Source organism: Acinonyx jubatus, chromosome D2, assembly GCF_027475565.1.
Source record: "Acinonyx jubatus isolate Ajub_Pintada_27869175 chromosome D2, VMU_Ajub_asm_v1.0, whole genome shotgun sequence".
Classification (NCBI taxonomy): Eukaryota; Metazoa; Chordata; class Mammalia; order Carnivora; family Felidae; genus Acinonyx; species Acinonyx jubatus.
Window position 1 is genome coordinate 85,986,473 of NC_069393.1, and position 23,340 is coordinate 86,009,812.

A 23,340-nucleotide genomic window follows, 5' to 3' on the forward strand; every position below is an offset into this window, starting at 1 on the left:
GTGGAAAGCCACCACAGGGCAAAAGTGTCCAGCTTAGAATGAAACATAGAGTGGAAAGCCACCTCCACAGGACAAAAGTGTCCAAGAACAGGTAGGGGCAGAAAGCCTCTGCAGCAGGATGAAAGCACGAAGAGGTCTTCATTAGGTAAAACAAAGCATAGGGCAGAAAGCCACTATGGGGTGAAAGCGCCCAGAGCTAATTAGCAAGAAAAACACCTTGTGGACTCTGAGGTAGCATGCTCTATCTGCCTTAGCCCCTAGAAAAGTTAAGATAAACAGACACAGTGCCTGGTGCCTGCAGTAAACGGCTGTCTGCTCAGAGCGGGGGTTTTGATTTGTCTTGACCCAAACCCCTAGAACTGCATACTTTTGAAGCCCCTTTTCTCTCTCTCTCTCTCTCTCTCACACACACACACACACACACACACACACACACACACACACGAGTTAATGATCACTGTTTTATTGTCTCTTTCTGCATGTCCATCACATATGTGAGCCTTCTGATCCTAATAAATATGGAGAAAGGACTCTTTCTCAGGGCTCTTGTCCCCTCCCAGACATTAGCCTCTCTTGTATTCAATTCTTCACCTGCTCTCTTGATGGACAAGAGAGCAGTCTAGACTCAAAATCTGTGACATGTGACAATACTGGGCCCACGCAGATAACCCAAGCTAATCTCCCTGTTTCAGGGTTCTTAACTTAATCACACAACCAAAGTCCCTTCACCACATAAGGTAGCATAACCACTGATTCTGGGATTAGGATGGGCATGCCACCTTATCCCCCATGAGGCGCTAACAAATCCGAACACTGACAGATTGGCAAATCATAATCCGAGGAGGACCAGCTGCCCCATTCTGAAAGGTGCCTGTCATTTTCATTACAACACCTACCTGGTGAGTGACACTGCTTCCAGCAGAAAAATAAAAGAAAATGTCTTTTAATTTGCTTAGGGGATTTAAATTTTAGAAAATGCCCTAGGAAAATTCTAAAGTACTCAAAACTGATGAATAAGCATTGGAATGGATAGTGGGAGCCTTTTTAGTGTAAATGTTTAACTGATCCAGACAGTGGCGTTAGGTTATTAGCTTGGTTATAAACAGGAGGTAATCCCACCTTAATAATTAGTCTGAGCTTGAGAAACTCTCCAGTGATCTGAACCACATTTGGCAAAAATGGAAAGAGCGAGGGTGGAGTGCATGAGGGAGGGGAGGAATGTCTTGGTCTGTCCTGTCTGCTGTAACAAAGTACCATAGACTGGGGTCTAGTCATATCCTTTTTAAAAAAAGTTTGTTTGTTTATTTATTTATTTATTTATTTATTTTCAGAGAGACAGAGACAGTGCAAGCAGGGGAGGGGCAGAGAGTGGGGGAGAATAAGAGAGAATCCCAAGCAGGCTCTGTGCTGCCAGCACAGAACCCGATGTGGGGCCTGAACCCACAAATTGTGAGATCATGACGTGAGCTCAAATCAAACATTGGATGCTTAACTGACTGAACCACCTAGGTGCTCCAAGTATTCTATGTCATTTATTTCTGCTCTCATCTTTATTTTTTCCCTTCTTCTGTTGGCTTTGGGCTTTATTTGCTGCTCCTTTTCTAACCCCTTTAGGTGTATAATGCCTTCTTCATCTCTTGTTACAGTCTTTGGTTTACAATCTAGTTTGCGTGATATAAGTATGGCCACTCCAGCTTTGTTTTGATATGCATTAGCATGATAGATGGTTCTTCATCCCCTCACTTTCAATCTGCAGGTGTCTTCAGGTCAAAAACTAGTCTCTCATAGGAGTATATAGATAGATCTTGGGTTTTTAAAATCCATTCTGATGCTCTATGCCTTTGATTGGACATTTCATCTGCTTACATTCCGTGATTATTGAAAGATATGAATTTAGTGTCATTGTGTTATCTGTAGATTTTGTGTTCTGGTGATGTTCTCTGGTCCTTTGGTCTTTGCTCCTTTCCGCTCACAGGGGACCCTTAGAATCACTTGCGGGGCTGGTTTAGTGCTCTTGAACTTCTTTAGTTTTTGTTTGTCTGGGAAAGCCTGTATCTCTCCTTATTTTCCACGTGACAGCCTTGCTGGATGAAGGATTCTTGGCTGCATATTTTTTTAATCCAGAACTTTGAATATTTCCTGCCACTCCCTTCCGGTCTGCCAAGTTTCAGTGGACAGGTATGCTAAACTTATGTGTTTCCCCTTGTAGGATGAAGACCTTTTGTCCCTAGCTGCTTTCAAAATTCTCTATCTTTGTATTTTGCAAGTGTCACTATGATATGTCATGGTGTTGACCTGTTTGTGTTGACTTTGAAGGGAGTTCTCTGTGCCTCTTGGATTTGCATGCCTGTTTCCTTCCTGAATTAGGGCAGTTCTCAACTATAATTTGCTCAAATAAACCCTCTGCCTCTTTTTCTTGCTCTTCTTGTCCTGAGACTCCTATGATACGGATATTGTTTTGTTTCATGGCATCACCTAGTTCTCTAATTCTCCCCTCTTGATCTAGTAATTTCCTGTTCCCCTTCTCTCAGCTTCACTCTTTTCCATAATTTTATCTTCTGTGTCACCTATTCTCTCCTCTGCTTCTTCAATCCTTACTGTCACTGCATCTGGCTTATTTTTGCACCTCAGATATAGCATTTTAAAATTCATCTCTACTGGTTTGTAGGTCGTTGATCTCTGCAGCAAGGGTTTCTCTGGTGTTTCTATGCTTTTTCCAAGCCCAGCTATTAGTCTTATAACTATTGTTATAAATTCATGTTCAGATATATTGCTTATATCTGTTTTGGGCAAGTCTCTGGCTGTTATTTCTCCTTGACCTTTCTCTGCCTTGTCATTTTTGGCTAAATTTCTGTCTTTTGCATGTTTTAAAAGCTTGTTATGTGTCCTGCACCTGAGAGTATTACTCTATTAAAAAGGGGTCATACACTGTCCAGGACCTGGCCCTCCAGGAAGTGTTTTTTTTGTGTATTCTGCATGAACTCTGTGGTTGTGTTTTGGCTGGTCCTTCCCACTGGTCATTCTTCTGCAGAGCTCCTCCTTGCTTGCTGTGGTGGAGTTTTTGGACCTTTAAGTGGTGTACTTTGATACGTTTGTTGAAGTAACCCTGAACAAAAGGGAGGAGAAGCTTGATCTCATAAAAAGAGAAAAAGGGAAGGGAAGAAAAGAAAAGAAAACCAAACTGAGACTCAAGATACTAGAAGGCTAATTCCAGAGAAAGAGAAAGGAAAATAAAGAAGAAGAAAGAGAAAAGATGGAAAAAGCATAGAATAAAGAGCATACACACACACACACACACACACACACATACATACATATATATAGAGAGAGAGGAAGAGAGAGAGAGAGACCAAAAAGGAATGAGAAACTATGAGCCTGATTTCAAAAAAGAAAAAGCGTGGAAGAAAAGAAAAAAAAAGAAACAGTTGTCGTCTGTTGCTGCCTGGGACCGGTGGCTGTGCTGGTCTGGAGCAGAGGCTGGCTACATTGGGTAAGTCAGTCTTGCTCCAGTAAATAAGCAGTTGCCAGGCACGGAGGGGTGGGGTTTGGTATAAGCATGTCCTGATTCCCCTGGGGGCCACTGTCAATCTCTCCTTCCTGGACTGGGGCTCTCAACCGACGCTATTCAGCAGCTCTTCACAGAGTTGTGAGGATGGTCAGCTTGCCCTGTGCCCCAATTTTCCTGCATCTTCGACTTGGCTCTTGGCTGGGATTCAAAACCTAATGTCTTCAAGGATTGGTACCATGTGGATCCAAGAGTAGAGCCTCTCCACCTTGCTGATGAAAGGCCTTTGGCTAGCATCTGCAGGGTCTTTTGTCCTTGGGAAGCAATAACCCCTCTTCCCAAAGCACTCTAGGAAGTTCTCTCCCAGTGCACTCCAGAGATCACTACCGCTTGCTATGCACTCTGGGGCCGGCTCCCTCCTTCCCAGAAGCATGGGCCACGGCTCTGCTCTGGAGAAAGTTAAGCACTTTCAAAGCCTCTGAGTTTCAGCTCCAAAGGCTGATTACAAAAAGAACCCACACTCTCTGTATTTCTTGCTCCCCATTCCGTAGTCCAGAGAGGTTTTCCTCTTGTGCTAACTGGAAGCTGCCCTTTCACAGCCCCTCTCTCTGCTGGTCCCTTTTGTCTCTGCACAGAAGGGGTTCCCTCCACTCCGTGGCTGTGCCAACTTATCTCCCCAAATCACATACACGTGCCTCAATCCTGCCAGGCTGTCTCCTTCCAACTGTGGAGATCATTCTGCCCATCCACCGATCAATTTCCTGGGTGTTGTAAGTAATCTGACCTCAATACAGCTGTGTTTGAGAGAAGGAACATCCCAGTCCCCCTACTTCTCCACTATCTTAACTCCTCCTGGATGTAATTCTTAGCTGTGTTCTGCTGTAAGTAGGATGGTTTTTGCCCCTGACCTTCTTTCAGGATTTTGTCTTATTTTTTGATTGTCTGCAGTTTGAATATGATATGCCTAGGTGTAGTGTTTTGGGCATTTATTGAATACTTGGTGTTTTCTGAGATATCTGTTTGGTGTCTGACATTAATTTGGGGAGATCCTCGGTTGTTATTGTTCCCATGTTTCTTCTGGTCCCCTCTCCTTCTGGTCTTCCCATTACATGTGTGTTACATGTTTTGTAGTCATCCTACAGAATTGGGTATTCTGATACTTTTTTTTCAGCCTTTGTTCTCTTTGCTTTTTGTTTTTGATGATTCTGTTGATATATTTTCTAGCTCATAGATTCTTTCTTCAGCTGTGTCCAGTCTACCAATGAGTCCATCAAAGACATTTTTCATTTCTGTTATAGTGATGTGTGTATATAGCATTTCTTTTCTGGTTCTTTCTTAGGATTTCTACCTCTTTGCTTACATTGCCCACCTACCCCTGCATGCTGTCTACTTCATCCCTTAGGACCCTTAGCATATTAATTATAGTTGTCGTAAATTCCTGGTCTGACAATTCCAATATCCTTCCCTGTCTCGTTCTGATGCTGCTTTGCATCTTTAGATTGTGTTTTTTGCCTTTTGGTATGCCTTGTAATTTTTCTTTATTGCTGAAAATGATGCATCAGGTAAAAGGAACTGCAGTAAATAGGCCTTTGGGGATGTGGCAGTGAGGTGAGGGGGAGGGGACATATTCCATAGCCTACTGTCAGGTCTTAGTCATCAGTGGGCCTGTACCTCAGGACTGTGACTGTCACAAGGTTTTCTAAGCTCTCCCCCTTCCCCCAGTTGGGACGGGGTGTCTAAAGGGGGCTGGAGTGGTTATTTCTCTTCCTGGGTCAGTGAAACTCTGGGTAACGAGGTATCGCTTAGGGCAGGTCCTTTTAAGAAAACAGTGCTCTGGTGTGTTTCACACGATTTTTCCCCCCTCCCCTTTTTCCTTTTTTTCTCTGATATTTGCTGTGGGAATCTGGGCAAGGCCCTGGAGTCTGACCTCACGACACTTCAGGGACACACCTGTGAATAGGTGTGTTGCCTGTACTGCCCAGTTCAGGTTTCCCGCCCCTTCAGCTCTTGGGTCTGCTCCTGCAAGCCGGGCTCTGTGTCCGCCTGTCTGCCTCTCGGCCTTGGGGGCACAACTTTCCCTCTGCCCTTTGCTCTCTCAAGGATCAAGAACGGTGCAGAGGCCTTCTGGTTTGAGTTCTGCACGTAAGGGCCTAGGAGGTAACCACTTCCACCCAAAAGCAAGACAAAGCTGAACAGAGTGAAAAAGCAAACGGTTTGTCAATTGTGTTGATCTTTCCAAGACCCAACTTGGTTTTATGGATTTTCCCTATTGTTTTTCTATTCTTTATGCAGTTTATCTTTAATCCATATTATTTCTGTCTTTCTGCTAGCATTGATTTTAGTGTGTTCTTGTTTGTCTAGGTCCTTAAGGTTTAAATATAGGTTGCTGATTTGAAGTCCTTTTTTTTTATGGAAGTGTTTACAGCTATATATTTCCCTCTGTAAATAGTGTCCCATAAGTTATGGTATGTGGTTTACTTTATCTATCTATCTATCTATCTATCTATCTATCTATTTAATTATTTATTTACTTATTTTGGTGTCAAGATATTTTCTAATCTCTCAGTGGTTTCTTTGACCCATTGGTGGTTTAATTTCCACATACTTATGGATTTTCTGATTTTCCTTCTGGTATTGATTTCTAGTTTCATCACACATAATCAGAAAAGACACCTTGTATGATTTCAAACTACTTAAGTTGTATGATTTCACTATTTTAAAAATTATTCAGACTTATTTTGTGATGTAACATGCAGTCTCTCTTCTTGAGAAAAATGGGTATTCTGCTATTGTGCGTGTTCTTGTGTCTGTTCTATCCAACTGGCCCACGGTGTTGTTGACGGTCCTCTGCTTCCTTATTGATGGACTGTCTGGTTGTTCTTCTCTTTACTGAAAGTGAGGTGTTGGCGATGACTATGACTATTGCTAGATCGGTGCGTTTCTCCCTTGAACTCTGCCAGTGTTTGCTTCATATGTGTAGGAACTCTGATGATAGTGCATATGGCTATGCATAATGTTATATCTTCTTGGCCAGTTGACCCTTGTATCATTCTAGAATGTTCTTCTCTGTCTCTTATAACAATATTTGGCATAGTGCCTATGTTGTCGCTTATTAGTATAGCCGCACTTGCTCTCCCTGGGGCACTATTTGCCCCAGGTGTCTTTTCGCCATGCTTTCACTGTCAGTGTGTATGTCCTTAGATCTGATGTGAGTTTCTTGCGGACAACGTGGAGCTGGATCCTTTAGATTGTGAAGTTTCACCCATTTACACTGAAGTGATCCCTGATAGGGAGGACTTACCACAGCTGCTTTGTTCATTGTGTTTCTGTATGTCTTCTTGCTTTTTTAGCCCTCCCTTCCTGTCTTACTGCCCTCCTTTGTATTTACTTGACATTTTTTGTAGTGACATGCTTTGATGCCCTGTTGTTTCCTTTTGTGTTGATCCTACACACAATTATTGTGTGTGTGCTTACCACGGGCATTACATAAAATATCTTAAAGTTATAACAACCAAAACAATATCAGCTCCAGTTGGCCGTCCATGGGGAAAAATGCTCTGGCACCTACTTTAATTCTCAGACCTGCAGTTTCCTCATCATTTTTGTGGGTGACTCCCATGCCTTGGGTTATGGATGGTTCAAGGAAGTATACATGTATACATCAGTCAATGGTATTATCCTCCTGCATATCAAAAGGTTTTGAAAGTGGTATCCTCGAGACATGGAAGGAAAATGAGCTCCTGGTGTGTATTGAGGAAAAGTGAATGCCTGAGGGTGGTACTGAGGAAGGACTATTTCACGGAGAAGAGCACCACCCACGGGGAGCACTGTCCCTGGGGCATGGTCTGCTCAGGCAGCTAGAATTAGACAAGGCATGCATGGGGCAGGGCATCAACATGCTTGGGAGCTGCTGCAAATTAGCACAGGTACTAGAGAGTTACTTTATAAGAAGCATACAACTTGCTCTCAGGACAGATTTAGTAACAACTAAAATATATCGTTAATTGGAGAGGAGGGCTGTGAGGTTGTGCAAGGGTGAACTAAGAGGAAGCAGATGATCTGTGTCCTCACTGGCCCAGAGCAGAGCCGACCCACTTCAAGGTGCTGCAGCCCCACTGGGGAAGGAGTCCCGATATCCCCAAGAAACTGGGGGAAAGTGACTGGACAGGCCCGATTCAGAAATCACAAGTGTTCCCACTGGGAGTGAGGCCATCCGCTGGGGGGATTTCCTGCCTCAGAGATGATCATGTACGAAAACAAAGGGTTTTGATTAGACGTAGCATGCTCCATCAAAGGACCAGGGAGGAGTGAGAGTGAGAAAGACTCTGTGTGTGTTGTAAGTACACAAGCATTTGCGTGTGTGTGTGTGTGTGTGTGTGTGTGAGAGAGAGAGAGAGAGAGAGAGAGAGAGAGAGATGAACCAGGCATGTACGTGTGTAGGACATGAAGCACATACTGTGTGGCATGCAGGCGTCTGTACAGATGTTGTGATGGGAAGCAGGGGTGTGTGCAGGTGGGAGTGTGGGGCCAGGCTGATGGGCCAGGTGCTGTCTAAAGGCTCCTGACAATTGGACCCAGATGGAGTCTTGAGCCTTTGGCTCTTACCTGCATGGCCTTGGAGACCCGAGCTGCAGTGTGGTAGAAGTCGATTGGTGACCCCAGAGAGCCCGGATGGGAGTGGGTCACAGAAGACCGCCACATGGGAGGTGGACCCACCAGGCCATTGTGGCCTGAGGACCCATTGGGGCCAGCTGACCCTGGGCCCTCATGCAATCCCCGGCTTACCTGCCAACCTATGCATGTGAATTTTCTGCTGACACTTTCCCAAGGGAAGGGCCTATGGACTTTCCATACCTACTAGTGATTTCTCTTAGGGACTGTGGTCTGAAGTGAGGCTAACCGGCTGGCATTGTGCTGTCCACGCTGGGCACACCAGGCATTCCTGGCACACATGCTTTGCTTTGACTGGGGTCAGTTATGACCTGATGTGATTTCTCAGGAGTCCAGACATCCTGGCTCAGGACTCCCATCTGAAGGAAGCTTTCTTCAGCTGAAGCAGAACCGCCGGGTGCTCAAGCCGCTGGGTGAGCCAAGACAAGAATCCTGCTACTTAGGTGGTGGGGACCTGAATGTTTGGGGCTGGAGCAGTGGGAGAGCCTGGTTTGGGAGGGAACTCCCTCCGGGTTTTGGGACAGAGAAACAGACTCCCTCCATAGCTCCTTGGGCGCTGGAAGATAAAGGCCAGGACTGGGCTGGGTGAGGACGTTTCCTGTGGCCCGAGCCCGGGGGGCAAGGCAGAGCGCCTGGGGCTTTAGGTCGGTGCCTGGCCCTTCGACGCCAAGGAACTGGGGATTGCCGCTGGGGCAGCGGCCTGGGGTTGTGACAGTTCCCTGCTTGAGCAGCGGAAGGTCTGGAACGGAGCTCCGGGGACCGGGACCGCGCAGAAGGAGCGGGCTTCATCTCCTCCTCCGAACCAGGGACGTGCCCACGACGGAGCGCTCTCAGCCAGCTTGCCAGGTCCTCCAACCCTGTCGTCGTGCAGAGCGGGGCGGGGTGCTCGGGCTCAGCCTGCCGCCTCCTGTGGGCGGTCCCCGGGCGCCCTCCCGGTCCGGGCGGGGCCTCCTGCGCCCCCGTCGAGAGTCGCGGTTCATCCATGTCGTGTGGGAGAGAAAAGGAGACGCGCTCAAAGTCGTCCGCAGCAGGCTGTGGAGACAGACGCTAAGTGTCCCACCGCTTAAATTCCCGGGCTCGGGACCACTTACTAGCACAGCAACGTGTTGGTGCAAGTGAGAGCGGGTTAGGAAACCAGCACCGACCGCGCCGCTTTAGTCAACAGAGGTACACGCACCCCTCCGAATTCCCTCGCACCCTCGACACTGGACGCCGAGCACCCCGGGCCCCCGTGGACCCCTGTCCCATTCTGCCGTGGGCACCTCCCGCGGCAGGAGCCGCGCCGCGCACCTGCACCTGCCAGGCTCGCCTCAGCTTCCAGCACACGCCAGCGGATGGTGCCGTCAGCCGCGGTTTTGCAAACCCTCTCAGAGTCCTTGACGGTTCTTTCTGCCAAGGGCAAATATTGATCTATAGTTCACTTGTATTTGCAGAGTGCACACGGGTCAGGGCAGAGGACGCCCCCACCGCGGCCTTGAGAGAGCAGCCCTGTCCACGTGCCCAGGTCCCAGGCGCAGAAACACGGAACTGTCTCTAAGTTTCCGTGTGAGGTCCCTAAATCATGCCAACGCTTTTTTTTTTTATTTTTTTTATTATTTTATTTTTTTTGAAGCGGGGGAGAAGATGAAAAGCAGCGAATTTCTGTTGTGGAAAGAAAAGTAAACTTGTTCCAAAACAGATGTACTGGAGTTATTTTACAGGGCAATGGATATGGCAACATCACCCAAAGTCAAGTGGGGGAAAAGAGGAACCGAGGGCGGAGGCTGGACCACACTGTGACCTCCACACAGCACCGAGGCCCCGCTGGGCGGGACACTGCTCTGGTGACCGGAATCGCCAACAAGTCCCACCTGAGGGCAGCAGAGGAGGTTGCTACACAGTTTCCTCTGTGTGATCCCAGTGTGATTCACCTGCCTGGGGAGGGAAGGAGGGAAGTAACACCACTCCCTCCTCTCCCTGAACTTCTGACCAGTGTCCACATAAGTGGTGGTCAGGGGGCCTCAAAGTCTGTCCCTGGCAGGCACCTGAGGACAGTGATGCCCGCCTGCCCCCCCTGCTGCTGCTAAGTGCCTTTGGGGAGAAGTTTGCCATCAAGGGCGGCCTCCTGCATCTGCACTGACCCAGGAAAGAGAGCAGGGCCCAGGTTTCCTGGAAAACATACTTAGTTCTGCTTCTTGGGATGAAGGGATAGGCCTGAGGCCAATGGTCTAGTCTACCTAGTGCAGGGGCAGCCTTCCAGAGGAGCACCTCCATTAGCTGTGCAGCTGCCTCGCTTCAAATCCATGCTTCCAAATTCACTAATGGTGTAGCCCGGAGCAAGCTACTGGATCACTCTCTGCCTCTGTTGGACATGTGTGAAAGGACAATAGCAGCTGCCTGCCAGAATTATTGTGTGATCAGTGAGAGGATTGAGAAAAACTCTGAACATGGTCCACGAAGACAACATGGAGGCTCCTGGGAGCCACACTCTGTTTTGTGCCCTGAAGATTTCCCTTTTGGTTAGAATGGTATTTGGCTCAGAGTAGGGACCTGATACATACCTGTTGAATAAATGACCAGTATTCTCCTCTTCCTCTGGTTTAAGCAGGCACCTGCTTCCGCTGGAGTCAGAGCACCTACAGAAAGCCCAACTCGGAGAAACTCTAATTGCTGGTGCCACACGGCAAGGAACTGCCACAAGATTTCCCATCATACAGAGTGGCTTTTGATGAACCAGTACAAGGTTGGAGAGCACCTTTCAAGGACAGAGCCTTGGACTCTGACTCTGTACCAGGGCCCCATGAGTGTGTTCTCACACCGTGGGCTCCAAGGTTCCATGTGCACAAGTACCGTTCACATAGAGACACTCTATTATTTTGAAAGCATTTCAGATGCCATCCTCACTTGGACTCCAGAGGTGGACAACACTTCAGTAAAAAGAGGGGGGCTTCAGGACAACCCCTGATATTATCCCATAATGCATGCTGTCTGACGGGAGCCAGTTCCTGCCAACCCAGACTCAGCATCATTCGTTGTCTGTGTGTGTCGGTGGTCAACAGCGGGGGCTGGGCTGCTGCAGGGGACTGGAGCCAGTCCCTGATGCACAGTCAAAGGGCAGGCAGGAGCGGAGTCCTGAGGTTTCTTCACAAGATACTGGAGCTGCTCTGTTGAAAGCATCTTTTCAAGGAATATCTATCTATTAATCATCTAGCTATGAAGAAAATCCAGAAAGGGGCACCTGGGTGGATCAGTGGGTTCAGCGTCCAAGTCTTGATTTTGGCTCAGGTCATGATCTCAAGGTTCATGAGTTCCAGCCCCATGTCAGGCTATGTGCTGACAGCCCAGAGCCCGCTAGGGATTCTCTGTTTCCCTCTAGTTGTGTTCTTCCCATGCTCTCTGTCTCAAAATAAATACACATAAAAAAAAAAAAACAAAGAAAACCCAGAAAGCTATTCCAACAAATCTGTGCTAAGGATTACAGCAAAAACAGAAGCTATTAAAAAAAAAGATAGACATATCTGATTGTATTAAAGTTTCATATTTTTGTAGCACAAATTTCACTATAAGCATAAAGCAACAACACTGGGAAGTTTGCACATATACACTCATGTGATAGGCAAATACTTAATGCCTTTACATGCGGAGAACACATACAATCTGTAGAAAAAAGACTAGAGAAAGGTGGACAAAGAAAATGAACAGGTAGTCAATAAATAAGAAAATTCAAATTATTAAATTTTAAAGATAGTAAACTGGCAGAACCAACAATCTCACTTTGGGAGCGTGTCCTGTGGAAATAAAAATAACGCTCACCTACTCTAGCGGGCACATGGGACGTGCCAACAAGAGTGTGCAGATGGAGACACTGCAGTGACTGAAGACCCACGGAAGCAGGGATGTGGGGAAGCAGGGAGCACATGCAGGGCCGGGAAAAAGGGGGTGCTCTAGCCTTCTAGAAAGTAATCTGGCAGAACCTTCTCCAGGGAAAATGATACACACCCTTTGATCCAATTATTCCTGTTTTGGGAACCACAGGAATAGAAACAACAGAATATTAAAATATATGTGAAATAACCCTCAAGGCAGCATCCTTTACTGTGGGTAAAAAGCAAACAAAAACACCTGGAATCAACACAAAGGCACCTTCTGGGGAATGACTTAGCAAGTGTGGTGTAAGTTGATGCGTGATGCAAAAATGAGCAAACCTTTTGGAATCTTTAAAAAGAAGAAAGAGCTTTATTCCTTGAGCCCAAGTGAGGATGGCTGCCTGGGAACGTGCTCTTCACAGAGAGGAGGAGGGTGCGGGGGAAGGACATCCGGTCCAGGGTTGTCCAGGGTTGGATGCATTGTTTTCAGAAAAGGTCACAAGCCATCAGACAAAGGACATTTCAGAAAGCTGCAGAGCTCATCTTCAGCCTCTAATGTGTGCTGGGCTGTAGGGCTTTAATTTTGTGGGAACAAGGGAGGTTTCTTCCTTTTGCTTATCTTTGTGTGTGGGATGTTCCTTCTTGGTTATATTTTAAACAAAGCAGATATACAAAGCATGCTGGGGCAGAAATAGACCCACGTGTGGAGTTTTTGCAGAGTCATTTTGACCCTGGTCAATGTTCAAGTATAGCTCTCCTGGGAGCCCAGGAGCAGGGCCCACAAACATTAAAGTTGAGAATTTCCTTTATATTACCATGTATCACATCTTGGAATATTATGCAGCATTTAAAAGGTATGACCAGAATTGGGGTGCCTAGGTGGCTCAGTTGGTTCAGCGTCTGACTCTTGATTTGGGCTCAGGTCACGATCCCAGAGTCATGGGATCAAGCCCCACATCTGGCCCCACACTGAGCATGGAGCCTGCTTAGGATTCTTTCTCTCTCTCCCTCTTCTCCTTTCCCCCGCTCATGCATTCTCTCTCTCTGTCTCTCTCTCTTTCTCTCTCTCTCTTAAAAAGAATGGAATGGGGCACCTGGGTGGCTCAGTCGGTGAAGCGTCCGACTTTGGCTCAGGTCATGATCTCATGGTCCGTGAGTTCGAGCCCTGCGTCGGGGTCTGTGCTGACAGCTCAGAGCCTGGAGCCTGCTTCGGATTCTGTGTCTCCCTCTCTCTCTGACCCTCCCCCATTCATGCTCTGTGTCTCTCTGTCTCAAAAATAAATAAAACATTAAAAAAAAAAAAAAGAAAGGAATGACCAGAATCTACGTCTACTGATTTCTAGGAGGATGCCCAAGAAATATTGGTGAGGGAATAAAAATCAAGTAGGCTAGTGGTATAGCAGGGCCCTGTTTTGTATAGTCCAGTGGCACTGGATCCCCCCCACCCCCCGCCCACTTCTGTGTTTCTGTATGTGCAGCCAACAGGCGCAATGTGTGTCTGGCTGCTGACCCTGGGGAGTTTGCAAGGGTGAGTTCGGAGGAGAGGTAGTAACTTTCCTCACGTACCTTTGCATCGTTCCCACACTTAAAATGAGGATTTAGCTTAAAAAAACAAACTTTAATTTATAATGCCATAAGTGAGTAAATGGCAATTATTTTTCATGTAAAACGTTGTCTTAACTATCCTGACATCAAATCTGACAAACTGATATATACTTGGGGGATATGCCCAGTAAGTAAACGTGTTTATTGTTTGGGTAGATGAAGATGTTGTTGCCTTTTTTGAAAATTGACTACATCATGAAGATCTTGAAAAGTCAATGAGGTAAATACGCCATTAGCAAAATGGGCAAATGACAGTTCAAACATTACAAATGGACCATTAACCTAAAAATACTAATCTCGTGCAATCTTGTTGATAACCAAATAGATGCCAATTAAAATGAGGAAGCAGCCTGCCATGGGATGGAAGCAGGAAGAGGTTAGGGAAGGGTGAGAGGTCCTGAGACAGAGGATGCAGGGGGTTGTAAAGTGCGCTGCGTCTGTCCAGCGGGAGGCACGGAGAAGCTGGACCCCATCCTGGGGGCCAAAGTGAAGTGAACACCAGCCCATTGTCCTGAACTCCACGGTCTCTGTCCCAAACACAGTGACCCGTCAAAGTTAATGTACAATCTCCACTTGCGACATGACAGAAGGAAAGGTCAGTGTGGTGAGAGTGCAGGAGAGGCTGGGAGCTGATGGTGCAGGTGAGTGTACAGAAGAGGTGGGAAGGGCATTGCAAGCAGGGGGAAGGGCAGGGGGAGATGCCCTTGAGGCTACATCACGCGTGCTGTCCTTGTAGCTGAGTGCTGGGAGGCCCCGTAGGGCAGGCTAGGAGGGTCTTGGAAATCTTTCTAAGGGTTTTGGATTTTACCCTCTGCCCTCTTCCAATCTCTGAGGGGGCTCTTCCCTGCCTGCTCCTGTGTCTTCAGATCTCCAGCAGGGTTTTTCAGCAGGGGAATGACCTGGCCTGATCTGTGCCTTTAAAAGAGATTCTGACTGCTGTGTCTTAAATGGATTGAACAGGCTGGTGCAGGGGCGCAGTGGGAAGGGAGAAGAAGGTGCTGCAGGTGGAGGAACCACGGATGCCCAAGATGGAGGAGATAGAGTGGGATGTGGTTGGGAAGAAGAGAGAGTCAGGGGATCCAGTTAAAGACCCTCTTCCACCTGCCAGGGCTGTGTGAGCTAGAGCAGGACTCAGTCTGTGGCCACCAAGAGACACCCAGATTTTCCCTTGTGGATTAGGTGTGTGTGTGTGGGGGGACAAAAAAGGGACAACGATGAACCCTGTTGGGGAGGGTGTAGAGTCTGAGTAAAGTGGCTTTAAGGATGCCAAACCCATTACATTTCTAAACGTGGTGTGGGAGCATGTGGGTCTCCTGTACACTTGATCTGCAATCACAACCAACCGTCTTCAACAGCAGATGCCAACAGTGGCTGGCGTTCTGAGTGCCAGCTCCACAGCCCACACAGGGGAGTGACATGGCTCTGTTGGGTCTGCCCACCCTCCTGGTGGCTTGTGTGGCTTTCCTGATGTTCCACTCTGTGTGGAGAAGAAGAGGCACTCACAGGCTTTTGCTCATCCCCTTCCCATCATTGGGAATATCCTGCAGGTGAAACTGTGGGACATGCCACCTCTCTATCCAGGGTAAGACCCCTGAGGTATGGCCAGCTGTACTCTGGGTTGCTACAGGTACTGGGCTGAGATTTCTCAGCTAGTGTTGGGGACGTTTTTGTCTCTTTCAGTTGTGCTAGAATATCCTACTTTTTGTTTATTTGATCCTCTTGAAAAGACCACGAGGGGTGACCCCTCCAAACTGGCTCCACTCTTAACTAGTGGTGGTGTCTTAAGTCATTCACCTGGCTCTCTAAGCCCTCTTTAATGGTCTCTCACATGAGAGGGCCCTGCCAGCTTTGATTCTGACTGACATGTGACCTTAAAATATGGGGCATCTGTGGAGTGAGGAGTATGTCCATGGCATGCTGTGGTCATTGCCAAAGGTGCACCACATTGTCATGACTCAAAGTGCCCACCACCTATCCAGCTTTCTGGCTGCACCTGTGAGATCTCAAGGTCAGCTCCGCTGAGACCTGCTATATCCCTGTCCTTTGTCAGTCCAGTGCCTGTAGACTCAGACACGAAGATCAAGGGCATCTACTCGGGAAGGGTGATCAGGGTCCTCAGACAGGGGTGGATTTTGACCTGAGTGAGGGAGGAGGGGGGTGGGTGGACGTGTCCTAGGCTGCCTTGTGGTCTAGAAGCTTATGCAGGGCCCTCATGGAGTCCCCTGGCTCTGGTCATGAAGAGACTGACTGTGGGCATTTAGTGGTGCCCAACGGAGTGTCTCCACTCTCTGCCACCCACCTGGGCACCTTCTTGTCCCAGCGTGGCTGGGATTCCAGTCATGTGCTTCTTTCCCTGGCATCAGGTCTGCTCCCCTCGCTCCCTGTCCAGAGTCTGTACCTCTGCAGGGCCATGCTTTGAGGACACAGGTGGCCCTACTCCCTGGTCCCTGACCTCTTGGGCCCCTTCGTGCCATCTGCAGCCCCAGGATGTCCCCTCCTGCCCTTCTTCCAATCTCCTAGAGGACTCTTTCCTGTCTGCTCCTATTTTTTCAAATCTCCAACAATATCCCCTCTGACTCCCATGACGTGCTCACTCCTATTTCTCTGAGAAACACGGCCATCAGAGAGAATGTTCTGCAGCTCCCAGGCCAGCAGCCCAGGACTCCACAGCACTTGCAAGCTCATGGGCACTTTGCACTGATGGGCGCAAAGCTGTGCCTCTGCTCCCACCACCTCTCCCAGCTTCCCTGTGTCAAGAAGGGCTAGATGTGTTCCCATAGCTGCTCCAACCAGAGGCCAAGAATCATCCCAACCACCCTCTCCCACCATGTCCCAGCCACCAGCAAACCCCTCACTCTACCTTGAGAAGACACTGGGAATCCAGCCTTCTCTCGGTATCTTGATGAATCCACCAGCTTCCTGCCTACAGATGCCCCTCCTTCCACTCTGTCCATGCTCCACACAGGGAGACCCTGGGGGGCCCACTCCCTCAGCAGCCAGCGTCCCTGTCTGACATACAGAGGAGACCTCACGGGACCTGCCCTCTCACCCTCCACCCTGCTTCTCATGCCCTCCTGCCCTTCGCTGCCCATTGTGGCCACTGGCCTCCTCACCCCTTCCCAACCTGGGCACTCTCAGGTCTCAGGGCTTTGAGGGTCCCTCTGCAGGGACTGCTCCCACAGATATCCCCCTTGCCTGCATCCCCTCCTTTCTTGGTGTTCAAATGCTGCCTTCCCAAGGAGACCCTCCCCAGCGACCTTCTCTCAAGGACCAGATCACCTCCCAGCTTGCTGCCCCTCCTCACTGGTGTGTCCTGTCCCCCATCCCAGGCGGGTGTGGCCCCCAATCTGTAGCCCCGAGTCTTGGCTGGGACACATTGAAGGGGAGGGAGCTGGCCAGGCGTTGGGGCTGCTGAGAGGGACTGTCTTCACCTCTACTGTTCCTGTGCCTCTGGGACCCAGGACAGGGGCTCAGGTGCCCTGTGCCACTCTCCCCACCTGGGTGAGCAATATGGCCCCATGTTTTCGCTGCATCCCATTGTTGTGCTACATGGACACCAGGCCCTGAAGGATGCTCTGTGCAGTCAGACAGTCAGCTTCGGAGGCAGAGGGAGGTTCCCCATCCTGGATGCTGCCCTCAGAGGCTGTGGTATGTCTCCCTCCAGAACACTGGCCAGCCTGCTTCCCTTCGGGCCTCACATGTGCCCATTTCTGTGGTTCACAGGCCTTCCTGGGGCTGGAGAGCTGGGGGTGTGTCAGGCACCTCACTTACTCCATCACGGCCTTGCCCCCACCCCCCCCCACGGCACCCAAACCTGCTTGCTTTTTCTCTCCCTCTTTTCTCCTCCATGTCTTGTTCCAGAATAGGTGGCTTTTTGAGGAGAAGGGGGTTGTAGGGTGGGAGAGTGTCACATGGGTGATTTGTGCAAGTTACTCAGACTCTCCAAGCGACAGGTCTTCATTTTTAGAAGGGCTAAAATGTCTACTTTCTTGCAGAGTTGCTGTGCTGATGGATGGTAGGTACTGCTGGGTTGTCTTGGGCCAAAGTGTTCATTTCTCGAGAAACCCTACAGTGCACAAGAGGAGGGGGGAGCGCACTCCTTTTGTGTTTCATGGGAGCACCACCTTGGAGTGAGCAAGGGGGCGTGTGGGTATTTTCTGAGTCCCCGTACCCCGAGGAGTGTCCTCCCTTTGCCCTCATGGCCATCTGGTGGCTTGTGAGTAGAAGACTTGAACTGGACATCCAGCTGCTGCATTTTGTGTCCTAGGCCGGGGGCCTTGGTGTCCATTCTATCCCACTGCTGTCTCTTTGTTTCCATAATAGGAGAAATTTCCTTGACCTCTCTCAGGTCACTGGCTCAGTCTTAAGCCCCGTCTCGATTGCTCAGGGAACCCTTGAACCACTTTGCACAACAGTTGATATGACCTTTTGTGGCGTTAGTATGAAGTCACAAATGTACAGTTCAGGGGGGGACTACACAGCAAACGCACATGAGCAACCACCACTCAGATCAAGAACCTCAGCACCGCGTAAGCCCTCTCTTGCCCTCTCCGCGATCATTTCTCTCTGCCTTTCCCCAGAGGTACCACATGTTCTGATATCTAATGGCAGCGTGTTATTTTCCTGGTTTTGAACTATGGAGACGTGGTATCATACAGCAGGTTCTCTGAAGGACATGGTCTGTGCCCTTCAAAAGTGTGCTTCTGGCTGCATCCACGTTGTGCTTGAAGCACTCGTCCATTTCTGTTCCTGTGTAGCACTCCACTGTTTGGGTATCATTTACCTTTTCTGCTGATGGTGGACATCTGGGCTGTTTTCAGTTTGGGGTCATGACCGATGATGCTACCAGGGACACACCTGAGCGCATCTCCTGTGTTGATTAAACACTATCTACTAAGGCAGAAAATACACAAGCTGTGATAAGTCATATTATCCCTATGTCTGTATCCAAACAATGAAGATTAGGGGCCCTGTGACTATTGGAATCATATTACTTCTGCCCAAAATACGTCCTTTAATATTTATTTAATGCAGTCTTCTCTTGACAAATTCTTTCAGATTACAGTGGCCTCAATATGCCTTAAATTCTTCTTCATTTTTAAAAAATGGTTATTTATTTTTTTGACAGAGAGAGAGAGAGACAGAACAAGAGTGGGGGAGGGACAGAGAGAGAGGGAGACACAGAATCCAAAGCAGGCTCCAGGCTCTGAGCTGTCAGCACAGAGCCCGACGCGGGGCTCGAACCCACCAACTGCGAGATCATGACCTGAACTGAAGTCAGACACCTAACCGACTACACCCTCCAGGCGCCCCACATTCTTCTTCATTTTTGAAAATTGTTTCAAATGATACAGAACTCTCGGTCAGTGGTGATTGTCCTTTAAAGATGTCATTCTTCGTGTCTGACGTGCATTCGATCTGTTGCAAAATTACAGTTCATAGTGTCATCCTTTTGAGGGTGATGTGTATTTTGCCCCCACCCCCACCCCTGGCTGCTTGTAGGGTTATTTGTTTTTATCATCATCAATTTTATTCAGAGGCGACTAAATTTGGTTTTGTGTGTATTGATCCTATTTCTCCATTTTAAAGAGTAAGTGTTGGTTTGAGAAAGTTGTGCCATCATTCAGCCAAGCATTTCCTCCATGATATTATTTCCCTGCTACCCTCAGATCATACATGTTATCCGAATACTTCCTTAAATTCTTTCGGGATTTCGAATCCCTCAACTTCTGCTGTTCGGCCTAGACTTCTTCTAGGCTGTCAGCTCACAAGTCCTGTCTTTGGTTGTGTGTAAACACTGAGTGTTTCACTTCAGTTATTTTGTTTTTCAATTTGAAAAGCTTGATGTGGTTCTTTGATTAGTTTTCAGATCTCTGACAAACTCTTAATGTTTTTAAGTCTGACCTATTCAGCAGTTGTAATGTCCCTGATGTTGCCACTGGATGGAGCCCCAGGCAGCTGATTTCTGTGACCTGCACTCTCTAGGTTGTTACTAATTTTGTATTAGGTTCCAGACACTTTATGCAAAAACTTGTGGCTGTAGTTTCAGGTTTTAACAACAGCACCTTCCCACCGAGAGGATTTCCTGCTTCCTCGGGGCAGGTGAGGAAGAGCACCACCAGTGTTCTAGGGCCTCACTGGCAGCTGGTCAGAAGCTGGGCTGCCGACCCCGCTGGGCTGGTCCGTCTCCAGCAGACCCTCAGTGCCGGCTGCAACCCCAGTCCTTTACTGCAGATGCCCTCCTTGGCAGGCTTGACTCTTGCTTCTGGGACCTTCCCAGTGTTTAGTAGCTCTGCTGGGGTTTTGTGTCTCACCTGTGCTTCTGTGGGAAAGCAAGCCCAAGTTCCTTGTTCCCTTCTTGGCTCTGGTTCTCATGAACCATATGTACATTTATGCAGCATCTCAGCAGAACAGGTTGATCAGAATCACCTAGCCCGTCACTGTGAGAAGACGCGACATCAATTTTTAACTCTTACCAACTCTTCTGTCCCAATTGCTTCTTTTATCTCTGCTTATTATTTTGCTTGTGGTGCCAAGATCCTGTCGAATCAGTCTGGAGACATTAATCTGAACACTTTAAGTTATCAGAAATATCTTTGTTTCCCCATTAATGGATATGGGTAGCTGGCGTGAGCTCACCTGCTCTTATGCAAGTGTTTTTTGGCAAGCCTGTGGTGAAGTTGGTGGGACTGACGTCTGATCTGTGTGGCCGGAGGTGAGATGTCTCCTGATGGGGCTTTTGTGTAGGACACAGGGAGAGAAGCGGCCTGTCAGGTTGGGGCAGGAGCCAAACTGGGATGTGTCTGAAGGTGAAGTCCTTCAGATGAGCTCCCTCCAGGGAAGAGCTGATAGTCAATGGACTTTTGAAAATTGACTTTCTAACATTAGCCCCAGGTAGAGGCTGCTGCTTGTCTGTAGAAGGGGAAAAGTTCCTGACGTTCTAATCCTCTGAAAGCAGTTCTCAAGGAAGTCCCCATACTATCAAGTGCCCATCACGTGCCAGGGCCCCTCTGACTGCCCTCTGGTGACCAGACTCCTGTCCTTGGCTTCTCCCTCAGGACTTGCGTCCAGCCATAGCAAAGCGGTGGAAGCAAATGTGTCGTTTTCCTCTCATGACCCTGTGGAACTTTGGGACGGGGAGGAGGAGCATCGAGGGCAGTGTCCGGGAGGAAGCCCAGCACCTGGTGCGGGTCCTCACACAGAGGGTGGGTTTGCATCTGGTGGGAAGTTAGGGTTACCTCCCTATGCTTCCCTGAGCCCCGGCACCACCCTGCTGGAACCATCTTCCCTCATTTTTATTTGGAAAGTGTAGACCACTCATGAAAGTTTTCCTTGAGTTTGGTAATCGTCCCTCCTACCAGTTGAGCCCATGGACCCTGCCTGCATCCTGGCTGGCTCTCCCTGCAACACAATCTGCTTCATCCTCTTTAAGGAGCACGTCAACTATCAAGACGAGGAGTTCCTGAATCGGATTGGGTTGTTGAATGAAAACGTTTCCATATTAAGCTCTTTCTGGGCCCAGGTAAAGCCAATTGTCTCTGCTTGTTGGATTACCTGCCACTGGTGTCAGGGGTGAGCCCGCGTGCAGAGTCCCACCATGGGCAACAGGGAGGCAGCGGCCCAGGGTGCACCTGAGATGATGGAGGGCAGCTGTGGAAAAGTGATAGGGCCACTTATGTAACACAGCTGAAAGCCCGTTGGAGAGGCAGTCAGGCTGCCCTCTGCCAACACGTCTCTTTTGACGTGCCGACAGAGGCTGCAGCCCGCTCAGGGTCCTGCAGCCAGAAATGGGAAGGGGCTGCAGAGGGTAGGGTCCCCCTTAACAGAGATGCTTCAACGCCTCACAACCTGTCTTCGCTTTTGAGTCCTGGAGGCAGAAGGAAGGGTGTGGCTTTTCCCTAAATTTGTGGCCATTGCTCAGTCACTATCTTCCTGGGAGACACCAGAATATTTTTAAAACACTCAGAATATAAGAAATTTCATTTTGGAGAGAGTAGTACAGCATCAAGGGGCTCTGGAGTCTGAGCGGCCCTGGGACTACGTCGACCGCTTCCTCAACATTTTGGAGGAGGTGCGTGTGGCAGACCCCCCCGTGCTGCATGGGCGGCTGCATGGCCCTCATTGCATAGATGTTGCCTGGGCTCCGTGCACGCAGGTCTGACGCCCCTTGTCTGGAAGACCCCAGGCCTCCATGGTGTGTTTCCCCACCACTGGGCTGACATGTGGAGCGCGTACCTTTCCCTCATTAACTGCCTGATGGTTCAGTGTTTACTCAGCACTTGCTAGGCAAAGTGACCTGACTGAGACCATCCCTCCTGCCCCCCAGAAGCCCATGGACCATCACAGAACTGCAGGTAAAGTGGCTGGTATTCAGGGTGACGTTTGGAACCATTGCTACTTTGGGAGCACAGGTCGCCTGTCTCTAATCCCTGGACAGAGCCCACCATGGGACAATGAATAAGGGCCTGGTGGCTAACGTGTGTGTGTGTGTGCGTGTGTTTATGCACAAGTGGGCCCTGTTTTTACCTTTTCTTCAAGACTACGTCCAAAGCACAACATCTTAAAGTATATTTTCCACTATGCAAGATGTTACAACTATTAACCTCTTTGCCGATTACAAAAGGCATCAAGTGAAAATCACTTAGGCAAAAAAAAAAAAAAAAAAGGGCATAAAATAACCATTCATATACGCCATAAACATTCCACCTCCTAAGGACTTATTGTCCTTTCTAACCCACATCTGTGTGTGTCTAATAGAGGACTTATGATGAAATCATGTAACTGATTACTCCACTATCTACAGGGAAACCGACCCATATTCTGAATTTAATGTTGAGAACCTAGCAGCTGTTGGCTCTAACCTGTTCAGCGCTGGCCCGGAGACGGTCAGCAGCACACTGTGGCTGGCCCTGCCAATCCGGCTGAAGCACCCAGAGGTGGAAGGTGAGTGAGGCGCTCCTGGGTGGGGGCAGACACGGGGGAAGAAGACAGCCCTCCTGGTGCTTCAGCACAGCTAGTTCTTTTCATGTTCTGGCTTTCCCTGATTTCCAAGTTAACTAACACAGGCCTATCCTATGAAAATTGGAAAGTATAGAAAATGACGAAGACAATTTTTAAAAATTCACTAGTAGTCCTATCATTCAGATAAAAGTTTATACTTCCATTTGCATGGTCTCCAGCCTCCCCTCTTTCTGTGTGTGTATGCACATATTGCACACAATTGGAATTTCACAGCATTGAACTTTATTTTTCCACCTAGTAGTAAATTATGGACTTGTTTACACATTATTAGGTGTTCCTACAAAATATTATTTCAAATTAGCATGCAATTTTTTATACTGAGGGATACCATAATTTAGTCCTATCCACTTGATTGTGGATTTAGGTTAAATTTTTAGAAACTGACTTGCTATGTTAACAGCAAAGAATAACTTAAATAAGTTTGGATCATTGTTCCCAAACTTTGACGTGTCTTTGGAGACCCCTGCACATACTGTCCTACACAAGCAGGCAACAAATAAACTGGGATGTTTCATGACAATGGAGATGAAATATCACAAGTAAGTTTTTGAACAGTGAAAGAGGAAGGGATTGGTTTCTGAATCTCACACACGAGGGAGGCTTGTGACAGAGCCGGCATACATGTGTTGCACACTGGCTGTGTGGCTCAGGACAAGCAGGTGTGCTCTCAGTTCAGTTCCCTTCCCCCTTGGT

General features: G+C 48.3%; 1 protein-coding gene across 8 annotated transcripts in view; it reads left to right on the top strand.

Annotated features, from left to right (window-relative positions):
• Positions 1–4,720: 4,720 nt before the first annotated feature.
• The window catches only part of LOC106987507 (zinc finger protein 883-like), a 45,212-nt gene continuing 26,592 nt past the window's right edge, over positions 4,721–23,340 (top strand). The window contains exons 1-3 of one of the 8 annotated variants that reach the window (XM_053206868.1): positions 15,218–20,835; positions 21,059–21,160; positions 22,430–22,569. The gene's annotated coding sequence lies outside the window, so the exon portion shown is untranslated. Of the gene's footprint in view, positions 5,718–15,216; positions 22,570–23,340 lie in introns of those variants that run through there. The other 7 variants (XM_015085799.3, XM_053206865.1, XM_053206866.1 and 4 more) reach the window with 7 other exon arrangements.